The sequence below is a fragment of the Nomascus leucogenys genome, chromosome 16 (assembly GCF_006542625.1).
Source record: "Nomascus leucogenys isolate Asia chromosome 16, Asia_NLE_v1, whole genome shotgun sequence".
Classification (NCBI taxonomy): domain Eukaryota; kingdom Metazoa; phylum Chordata; class Mammalia; order Primates; family Hylobatidae; genus Nomascus; species Nomascus leucogenys.
Genome location: NC_044396.1, coordinates 3092460 through 3104531, shown reverse-complemented (window position 1 = coordinate 3104531; position 12072 = coordinate 3092460).

Genomic DNA, 12072 nt, shown 5'->3' with positions numbered 1-12072 from the left:
GATTCTGATTTACAGACATTCTGGCCTTATATCAGCTCTGCCCAAATCCCAGAGAGCAAAACTTTAGACTCAATCTCTCTGTAGTTTCTTCCTGCTGTATTGCCACAAATTCACCACTATCTCTGAATACACTTTTTGCAAAGTTAAAGAGGCAACACCTGGCCGTAGGATGGAAGAAGGCAGAAACCTTTTTCACTCACCTCTCTATCCAGTGAGATGCTAATAAATGTTTAACAACTGACTATTTAAAAAAAGCCCTGATTTGTAGTAGTTGGTTTCTGTGGTGTAAATACTCCCAGCATAGCTGATTCAAGTTACCAATTGATGACCCTGGTAGCTGTGATGACACCGAACACAGCTAGAGTTGGGAAGAGATGTGCACAGTTGGCTCTGCAAGCCTGTGGGAGCTGGCTCCAGGACAGCACAGCCTCCATTCCCACCCTCTACCCAAATCCCTGGAAAAAGAGGGTGCCGGCAAATAAATATTTAGTAAATGAATAAAAATGGAGAGATCAGTGCAAACCTTTAACCACCACCCGAAAAGCAACTCAAGGTGTATGTGTCATTGGTGAGGAAACATGGCATCTATATATGCGGGTAGTACATTTTGCCTTACATTCTTATCCAGGCTTGAAGAATAAACAGTTGACATCAAATTGCGTAAACATTTGTCACACAATAAAAAACAGCTATGCTCTTGTAAATAGCTATTCTAACTCATCCCAAAATGATTCAGTACATGTAATTTAATAGTTGTATATCATTTCAAAGCAGACATGGTCTATATTTTAACTTGTGTAAGTGTTTGAACTTGTAATTGAAGTGAGATAATTAAATTGGTGAGGCTGGCATTTGTAGACATAACTTTTTTCCCCTTTTTGGCTCTTCCTAAGGACATGCAATGTGATACAGAACTCTCACTATTTAATAGAGGCCTAGTCCATTTCATTTAAAATTATCAAGTGCTCATGTGCAAAGAGTCATATTTTAAAAATTTTAAATATTTATCAATAAAGATTTCCCCCTGAACTGCAAAGGCAAATAGTATTTATTTGCCAAATGTTTTCAGAATAAATGCTTATTCTTTAATACAATTTTAAAACATGATTTGAGAAGAAAGTTTTCCCTCTTAAGAGTAGGAGCTGATTTTTTATGACTTCAAAACATGTATTTTGACTAGGAAACTTTTGTTAACTTCACAGCAATTAGATAATGGAAATCACCGCTGCTCCTCATTCCCCTGCTCAGCGCTTCCACTTTTTAAATGCTCCCCGTAGGTGTTCATGTTCACTGGTATTTTCTTTCAACAATTCCTGTAAGTTACCCTTTCTTTGTGGATAAGTAAGAGTTTGCAAAACTTTACACCCTTATTCTTCAATTAAATACCGACATGGAATGGTGGTGTCGAGCATGCTAATCAGCAGGACCTCCCTGTGGGAATCTGTGCTAGAAGACTGGTTCACATTGAAGGCAGACAGCGCTGTTGACACTGGCTGTCAAAAACGTTTCACGTCTTTGAAAGGAAATCTTAATCTTCTTTATTCATGTGTGAACAGGTCCAGGCCCCCATCCCGGGACTCATATGCATTGCCTGTTTAAACTACAGGTTGCTAGGCTTTGGGCTAGAGTCTGTTTGCCTGTGTCTAGTTCCCCCAAATGGATGAGGACTGAAAATTAAAATCTGTCTGACACAGACCACGGCTTTTCTGCCTCTGTTTGAAGAGACATGGCAACCTAGGGCGAAATGAAAAGGAATTTTATTGAGCGCAAAACCACTTGATGTTTAAATGTTGGAGGCAGGAACTGAATGGTGATTTGGGGTAACTTGTAGATTGTTTATAGACAGTGGGATGGCTGTCAATCAAGGCACAAAGGCAAAATTTGTGTCAGAAAAAAAAAGTGCTTTTCTAGTGGCTGAACTCTTGTTTCCTGTTAACAGTCTCAACCCCAGAAATAAAAAGCATTTTTTTTGTTTCTTGAAGTTTCCAAGCACACAAATTTCAGAATAACAGAGATGCCTTACTGATCTGGGTGGCACAGTTTAAGGCTAAGTTATGCCCAAAAGACCTCCTGTGGAGTTTCTCTGCTGCATTTGAAATTTCTTCGTTTTGGTTATAACTTGTTTCTGCATTTTTCACAAATAGAAACAGAAGAAGCAAAGATGTAATCACCAACTGGAAATCATCAAAGATATTTGGGACAATATATACTGTACCACTTTAATAACCTAATTCAAAAAGATCTTAGGCATGCATTTGATTTTATTTTTAGAACCCATTTCTTCCTAGAAATTAGACATTTTCTTGAGTGCTCTTTTATATCATTAAATAAACATTTTCATTGTTAACACTGGTAGTGTTAACAAAATATATATATCTTTTGAAAGATTAGCAATGCAAATTAGAATTTTCAAAATAAGTTTTTACCTTATGCTCCTAGAGAAATTTCAGGGCATGCAAGTAATATATATTACATTAACCTGGTGGGTAGTTAAATGTGTTTCTTCATCTAATGTAAAAAACATCTAGATTTGAGATTTTATTCAATAATGATAGATTCCAATGGAATCTTGAATTCTCACAGTATTTCTTAGACTTCTGTGCATCTATAGCAAGCTTTTCCTGCATATATAAAGATAACAGGGCTGGCTCACCAGTATGGAAAGACATGTCTGTTAGTGCTGTTTTAAAGTGATGGTAGATTTGCTCTGTTGGGTAGATGCTTCAACCCAACTCCATTTTCAATTGACACCATGCATTTGTCAAAGGACTGTTCACGGGTTTCATCCTTGGCAAGAGGAGCACAACAAGAGGAAAGAACATTAGCAAAAATCTTCTCTTGTTATTTTTGGTTTTAAGAAGTGCTCATTAATCATACTTGTTGTTTCCTACCAACTCTGGCCAATTTGAGAAATAGTCAAAGGATCAGGTTGGAATAAAAAGTTAGGCAAAGCCAGATTTGAGAACAAAGTTTACTCCCCAGAAAGCTGAATCAAGTTTATGACTACTTCCCTTGACAGAAGTTTCTTCTCTAGTACTTCCCTGAGTAAATCAAAGTGTTGGTGAAATTTCTTGCTTTATGGCTGTGAGTAGGTTTGCCAGATGGGTAAAATAAGAGGTCTCTGATAACTGGAGAAATTTCATAGAAAGAGGCCTGGCATGGGGCTGGGGTGAGGAGGCAGAGGAGATATATCAAATATCCTAGAGGTACTTTGGTTGGGCAACCATCAGAATTACTGGAAAATTCAATGGATATTTAACCCATCCCATCCTTTTTATCCAATTTGGTCATTTTCACCCATAATAAGAATGACAGGGGAAGAATTGGAATCATATGGCTGGGAGTCTTCTCCTAGCCCCCACATGAAGAGGATTAACACCCAGATTCCCTGACTCCTGTCTGTTTTTTTTCCCCACAGGCAAAGTCTTTCTCCTTAACCAAACTTTAGTCAGCTCCTCTGAGCCCTCTTCTCAACTAGGCCTGGACCTTGGGCTTCAGTGTCAGTCCCATTGGGCTTGTTGGGCCTACATCACTCAGTTTTAGCAAGAATGCTGCTAAGTCAGTTTAGAGAGTATCTCCTACCCTTGATATCTGCTACTCCCTCAATATCAAATTCTTCATTTCTCACCATCCATCAATGATATCTGATCACTCTGACCTGCCTTCAGCAAAAATTCTGTTAAGTAAGTTTAGCAAGAATTCCCTCTGGCCTTGATGTCACCTCTTAGTAATTTTCTTATCCACTGAACATCCTCCCCTCACAACCTGTTCTTTGGTTATAAATCTCCAGTGGTCCTTGTTATCTTTGTAATATTGAGCCTAGTTTTATACTATGGTCTATTTTCCTCTATTGCAGTTGTTCCTGAATAAAATCTATTTTTATCATTTTAACTACTGACCAGCTCTAGTTTTCTGTAACACCAGCACCTCAAGCATCTCTATCAGCTATCCAGTTATCCAGTGGGAAGAGATAAGAACATTCCTCGTCTATCCATGAAGCAGAGAATTACTGGCTTCATTCCTCTGAGGAGGTCCCTAAGACTCTGGAAGTGAAGATAGGTTTCTATGCAAAGTCTCAATGCTGATTAAAAAAACTGCAGGATGGGGACTACAGATATTGCTAGAAACAGAACTGTAAAGAATTGCAAAATCCTTGCAATTTTTCATCAGCCCCTTCAAACCTCAAGAGTAAAGGAAATTTAATGGCCCATGCATATATATTTCCTCAGGAACTTGGAACAGCAGAGTTACCATGTCTTCATGCTGGCATTTTGGATTATTAGTTTTGGCTAATTTAAGGTTATTAAATCCCCTTGAGCTTCAAGGAGGGCAAAAAAAAATCATGAATGTAAACAATGTTAATACAGTAATAATAATGTGGACTCCCTGGGGATTAGGAGGAAATATTTCAAATTCCAGAAACAAAAATTTCTTGAAACAGATTCTTCTTTATGGTATGTGTGTGTGTGGGGGCGGGGAGTGTTGTAACAAAACTGTCTGCTGCCATTCAATTTTCTTGTTCCAATGCTATTACTACACCCTTCAGGAGTTTTCTGTGCTACCACTCATTCACTGCTCCCTAAAAACCATAATTTACTATGTTATTACAAAAGACTGGGAGAGGTTTGCATCCTTGGACAGGAAAACCACTCTTGTCTCATTTCTTGTCTCATTATATCTGCTGTCTCTGGACCCACACATATCATCTTTCCCCATTCTTAAGAAAATGGAAAGTGTTTGAGTGATATAAACACCCTGATTTCCTGGGCTTCTCTAGATTTTTTTTTCTGGTTATAAATCAACCTTAAAAAATTAATCCAGCATTTGAAATTATCTATGACATTACTATTGATTCCATCCCATTTTATAAAAGTTATTTTTTCCCCGGCCTAGACATCCTAAAGACCTTCTGAGTAGCTACAATGGGAACAGAAATGAAAATCAAAGTGAACTATCCTAAACTACAGATGCTAGAAAAGAAAAAAATTATATTAGGTTTTTCATGTTTCAAATCAAAGGCAAGTTTTTTTTTCTTAAAAACAAAACTGAATATGAACTTCTGTATATTTCAAATTTATAGACTGTAATAGATAATTTTTGAACCAAAATGATAATATCACTGAATATGCATCTATGGAAAATGATCCTGACCCCTCCCCACACATTTCCCCATATGTACCCCTGGCCCCATCCCCAGCCAGAATCCTCTGAACAACAGGAAAGGGGACCAGAGCACAAGCATCTTGTCTTTGGCCAACCATCACATTTATTCCCTTAGTTGGTTACATTTTTAGAATGTTTGACCCTCGGTATCTGTTTCTTATCATGGCTTCCATCAGTACTTTCCCCAGTGCCTTAGGGCTTCTTTTGATTTCCACTGTCTCTACTCTCACTCAGGAATTTCCTTAAAGTTTTGTTAAATAATACACTGGGCTAAACATCAGGACCTAATATGGTTGGGTTTTCCTTGCTTTGTGAGACAATAGCATCATTTCTCAGATTCTACAGCTATCTAGTTGATCCTTATGGAAGTCCTGTTGAATACTGAAACGAGAACAAACATTCTTCCTCTATGTGCAGTGGAAAAAGGCGTGAATAAATAACTCTGGTCTAAGACCTAACAACCTAATGATCCAACTCTGCCATAGATGAAACTTCAGACAGGGCCTTGACCTTTCTGGTTCCTTTCGGTCACAAGAACAGACTCATTTAAATGATTAAGAAGTCTGATTTTAATATTATCATTTCAGTTTGTATCCAATGGAATACTCCTTCATTTCCCCAGGTTGGGGTCACTTTAGGCTTAAAAGCTTTGCCCACTCTAGTCTCTGAAGCTGGTATTGGTTTGGAGTTTGTGTGGATGGGTGAGTGAGGGGTTAGTTGAAATTTGGGGTGTTGGCTCTTACTTCATGTGTCAGTTCATAGGTGCACTGAAGATCCAAGTGGGAAACTCTGACCACAGTTCCCTTAGTCTGGCAGCACTTCTTCAGGCTGGCCGTCCAAAGTCCTTTAGTATCTGGACTTCCAGATGTTCACACTTATCAGACCCAAGGGTTCAGAACCTCTAGAGGTACTGCATGAGCTTGGATGTATTTTATAATCTCCTAAGTGATTCTAATTGAGACAGAACAGGAACCCCTCTTAGGGGCCTGTGGGATCCCCCCAAGCATGGAAATAAAGGAAAATCTTGGGTTCCTCCAAGTGGAATTTCAGGCACCTGGCTAGACCTGAGAAGTAAATGAGCAACTTGATAAGTAAGAAGGTAATAATAGCTTAAAACAACAGCCAAAGAAGTTAAGGTCACAAGATGTTTGGTTCTCCTGTAGAAACTAAAGGTAACATCTTAACATATGTCCCCGAATTGTCTTTGAAAACCTGGATTCCCCACTGAAGAGACCCACTGGCACATGGACCTCAGATGCGGGGGAAACTGAGGACTGAACTCTGACTGCCGTTCTTGGTTCTAAATTTATTTCTAAGGGGCCCGGAGGAGCTCATGCTCACCAGCCAGAGCTAACATTCTTTTCTGTTGACCCCCAATTTTTAGACACCGCTTCACTTCCTTATCCAACTGCAAATCAGAAAATCTTTGAATCTACTTCTGGCCTGTGGGCCCCTGCTTCGAGAGGTCAATCAACGTACAGCCTCCATGTGTTGATGTATGATTTTGCCTGTAACCTCTACCTCCACTCCCTTTAAAAACCCTTACCTGTAAGCCATTGATGAGATCGGGTCTTAAGAATGAACTGCCTAATTCTCCTTGCTTGATGCCCTGCAATAAATGCCTCGCCTTCTCTCATGGCAGTCCTGATGTCATTCTCCTGCCTCAGCCTCTCCAAGTACCTGGGACTACAGGCGCCCGCCACCACGCCCGGCTAATTTTTTGTATTTTTAGTAGAGACAGGGTTTCACCGTGGTCTTGATCTCCTGACCTCATGATCCGCCCGCCTCGGCCTCCCAAAGTGCTGGGATTACAAGCGTGAGCCACTGCACCCGGCCGCAGATGATTTTCTTAACTGGTAAAGGTAATTAAGATTAATTGTCTAGGAATGCCAAGGGAACTTCACCTGCTATAATAGCCTTTCTGCAAATGCCAAGTGAGTGTAAGCCTTGTTTCATTTAATAGAGTGTCCTCTAAAAGATATTTTGCATGTGGGAGTAAGTGCTCTGTTAAAGGCAGCATCTGTGCTGTTTATTTTCCCAAATGTGGGTTTACAAAGAGCATTTAAAGTACCTCAAATAAAGGCAAAGGATAAAATATTCTCATATACAGACAGACATGGTTCTTTCCATATGGTACTAGGCTACATATGATTTCAAAAAGCATATAAATTGCTGGCAAGTTTGAAAATTGATTGATCATAACTTTGTAGACAGATGAACTGAAATGTTCAAACACTCTTTTTGGTAAAAACCTCAAATGAGAATTCATGATTTGTCATATTGGGATAGTCCTAGAAAAGAAAATACAGTAAGAGACCCACCGAGCTCAAAAACAAAATGGAAACTGTGGTTCCTGGCAGAAACAACTCAAGCCGGATACATTTTATAGAGCAAATCAAGATCTGGCTTCTGGTTAAGATGACATCAACATAAAAAGAATGAATCTAGGTCATGGGACGTCTGAGCAGGCCTTGTCAAAGGAATGCAGGCCACAGAACACCCGGTCATTTATTGCATGAAGACAGCTCATAATATGTCATCTCTTTCCCAAGCTTTCCTTCCTTTCTGTCTTCTTATTATAACCCCTCTTTTGCCTATAGACATTCACTTTTTTGCAAGAATAAAATTTGACGTTTTTGGAGACGGTTGGGTTTAAGCCTAAAGTCATGCCAAACCCAACCCAGAATGCACTTCCTCATCACAAAGTGGCTTTTTACTGTGCGAGCCAGACTACTCATTGATCCATAAAGAAACCAGCCAAGTATTTCATAACATTTTTGAAAAATGCTGTACATTACCAGGTGCTTTTATGACAACAAGAGATCTAAACAATGAACTAATCTTTCTGAATCCATGAGCCTGTGGAGCCAGCTCAATCTGCAGTGGCAACCTGTAGATTTCGGACAAAGGCTAACTGTTCGTCTTTTGTGATCATTGTGCATCTTGCTATTTGATATGGAGATATTATTTGACAGCTGTCTTTTATTTCTCTAACTGTACAATGGAACAGCTTATTTCTGAAAATGAGGAGAGTTGAACGGTCTCAGATGGCCCACTTCAATTTTAAGAATGAGGAAGGATTGGATGAATTCCTCTGTAAAGGCTCAAGGTGACCATGCCTTCCAGGCCCTCCTTTTCAGGTTGTTGTATGGTTGAGCATAATTCTATTTGTTTTTCCTGATCTAGTCCATGCTGAGAGCGTAATTTGTGGTTTTTCACAAGTATAGTATTCAGCCCTTCCAGCCACACACAAGGCATTGATGAGTAAGGAATCCTCTCCTGGCTAAGTAATCAAAAAGGGGAAAAAACTACCATAAGGAAAAATGGAAAGTTGTTTTCAGTTGGGAAAATGTGGATATTAAATAGAGAGTAATTCCACGTTTTGGCATTTACTTTGTGCCCATGCCAGGAACAAACTTTTAAGTGTTTTATATGCATTATTTATTTTAGTTCATAAAACACTGATGAGGTAGGCACTTTCTTTCCACATTTTATAGATGAGAAAAATGAAGTATAGAGGATCATGCTCTCTAGCCTGACGTTCAAGGTCATGCTAGTGAGGAATGGAGCCAAAAAATTTTTTTTTGAGAGGCAAGATCTCGCTTTGTTACCCAGGCTGGAGTGTAGTTGCATGACCATAGCTCACTGCAGCCTTGAACTCTTGGGCTAAAGCGATCTTCCCAACTCAGCCTCTTGAGTAGCTAGGACTACAGGTGCATGCCTTCATGGCTGGCTAACATTTACTTTTCGTAAAGATGGGGTCTCTCTATGGTGCTCAGGCTGGTCTCAAACTCACAACCTCAAGTGATCCCGCCACAGCCTCCCAAAGCACTGGAATGCAGGAATGATCCACTGTGCCTGGCCAATTATTACTTGAATCCAGAATTGAAGCTTTTAAAAATGATGCCCAATCTGATTATTAATTATAGAATATCTAATTCAGAGAGTTCTATAATTGGTAGCTTTGGTTCATTAGTAAAATTTTCAAAATATTACATCTGTCACACAGATTGGTTGTGAGGACAAAATAAGATAAAGAAAAATTTCTGGCTTAATAAAAAGTAGCTATCAGCATTTTAGAAGAAATAACACAATTGTCTCTGAAAGGGAAAGAGTGACAGTATCATTGTCGAGATTATTGTTACTGAAAGCTTAGATTCTTCATTCATTCCTTTAAAGACATGTGACTCCGGCTGGGCGCAGTGGCTCACACCTGTAATCCTCGCACTTTGGGAGGCCAAGGTGGATGGATCATGAGGTCAGGAAATTAAGACCATCCTGGCCAACATGGTGAAACACCGTCTCTACTAAAAATACAAAAATAAGCTGGGCATGGTGGCACGTGCTTGTAGTCCCAGCTACTCAGGAGGCTGAGGCAGGGTAATCACTTGAAACTGGGAGGTGGAGGTTGCAGTAAGCCGAGATTGCACTACTGCACTCCAGCCTGGTGACAGACTGAGACTTTGTCTTAAAAAAAAAGAAAAAAGAAACAAACAAAAAACAGACACATGACTCCATAGACAGTATTACCTTTGCAAAGATGAATGAAACACCACTGTAAGCAGAGGGACAGATAAGGAAAAACTAACAAAAGCGAGCATTTAATTACAAATTACAAAGTGCTAGGAAAGACAAGAATTGAATGATGCAAGCATCCTAGTGCTTCTGTGAAAGAGAGTGCAGGGCACCTTCTACAAGCCCAGCGAGTGTAACCTGGCACTGTTTATCTTCATGGACCCTACTCGTGTACTTGCTCTGTAGAACTGATTGGATCTGTTTGCCTTCACAACAAAAGACCAATCATATTATATTTTCCTTGTTGCTTAGAATGGTTAGGGTCCTCGTCATTTGATCTTTCTGTGCAAACTAGAGTAAACTTATGAACCTGAGTTAATCTTCTCCTTCTGACAGTTATACACTTTAGCTTCTTTTTCTCCCTTTAATTGTCATTGACAGCTCAGAGATCTTAATCTCTATCAGAATTTGGAAATTGATATTTTGAAGCAAGGGTGTGTTCCTGCCGTCCATTAAAATGTAAAGGTTTTGAAATCATTTATTCTGCTGATTATTTGTACAGGGTTGCTTTTAGGTTTTCTGATGAATCCTGCCTGAACTGGAAAATTATGTGTAGTAATATATACACTGATACTCTAGGCTCTTATATTATTTTTATCATGAAACAAAGAAATGAAATGCAATAATAGATGATTCACAGATTCTAATAAATATAACAAATGCATGTAAGCCCCTGCACCAGACTTCCTATTGAAAGAAAAAGAAATGGTGCATCTATGGTTTGAATATAGTCGCTTCAAAATTCAGGTGCTGCCAAAATAATATTATTAGAAGGTGAAGAATTTCAGAGCTAATTAAGCCAAGAGGTCTGCCTCCTCATTTGGGGATTAAGGCCCTTTTAAAAGAGGCTTCACACAACATTTGGCTAGATTGCCCTTCTGCCTTCTTCCATGTGAGGAGGTAGCAAGAAGGCCCTCACTAGACCAAATTCTGGTGCCTTGATTTTGGACTTTGCAACTTCCAGAACGGTGAGAAATCCATTTCTGTTCTTTGTAAATTACCCAGTCTCAGGTACCTTTGTTGTAGTAGCACAAAATAGACTACGACAGATGTCTTCTGAAAAATTATTTCTCTGTTATTTTTTTCTAAATGCCCATCCTTGAGTATGAACAAGAAGTTGATCCGATGCTATAGTACTAAGTTTTAAAATAGCCAATATCAGTATTCATTAGAAGATCCAATTTTATCTTGTAGCAGAATGTCTTACTCCCTAAATATAGGCTCAGTACCACATCAAGGATGAGTAGATATTCAGAAATTCTATGATGGCTGAAAGGGGCTGCTTAGGAACTACAATTGGATGGCAGGGGATCTTGAGACTTTTCTTGAAGCCGTGTTCATAATCACACCTTTTTATTTAACTGTATGTTTGTTGGGATAGATGGGGTGGCAGAGACTATGATTACTGAATTTACTGTCTAGCCTAAATGACTTCATAATAACATAACTCTCAGGGGTTCAATGTGTGGCAGAAGCTATAAATGAGAGGTTGCAGAGAATGTTATCACACCACTCTGACACTGATATTCTCAGGTGATGTGTGCTTTCATGTGGAATAGCACCACAGTTACATGAAGAAAAATGCTGCAAACTGTAACAAGTTTGTGCAGACAGAATAAGGAAATTAGGACAGAGTTGAAGACTTGCCAGAAGCATATGATCTGATTTTCCTTGGCTTTGCTGGACCCTGCCAAGCGTAACGTATCAAGAATGTTCAGCAATATATTTTTATTTCTTTTTTGAGATAAGTTACTGTGAGTTCTTCTTTTCTTTTCTTTTTTTTTTTGTTTGAGATGGAGTCTCACTCTGTCACCCAGACTGGAGTGTAATGGCGCGATCATGGCTCACTGCAACCTCTGCCTCCTGGGTTCAAGTGATTCTCCTGCCTTAGCCTTCTGAGTAGCTGGGATTACAGGTGCCCGCCACCACACCCAGCTAATTTTTGTATTTTAAGTAGGGACAGGGTTTCACCCATGTTGGTCAGGCTGGTCTCAAACTCCTGACCTCGTCATCCACCTGCCTCAGCCTCCCAAAGTGCTGAGTTTACAGATCTGAGCCACCGTGCCTGGCCGAGATAAGTTATTGTGACTTTTTCTATATATTTATTAGATAGAAAAGCAAAACATACTGTGCCCATGATGATGCAACTGTGTTTGTGGTGAAAATGATGCTGCTGACAATAGGACCGCACAGACACCCCGCACAAACTTTCATGGTTGTCACAGGCTCTGGGTGAATCTGGGATCTTGCAGTATCTCTACGGTCAGTTGTTTTAGTTTTTCACTGGGCTGTCACCTTTGACACTGATGCTCTTGGGCAAGTTATTTAATCATG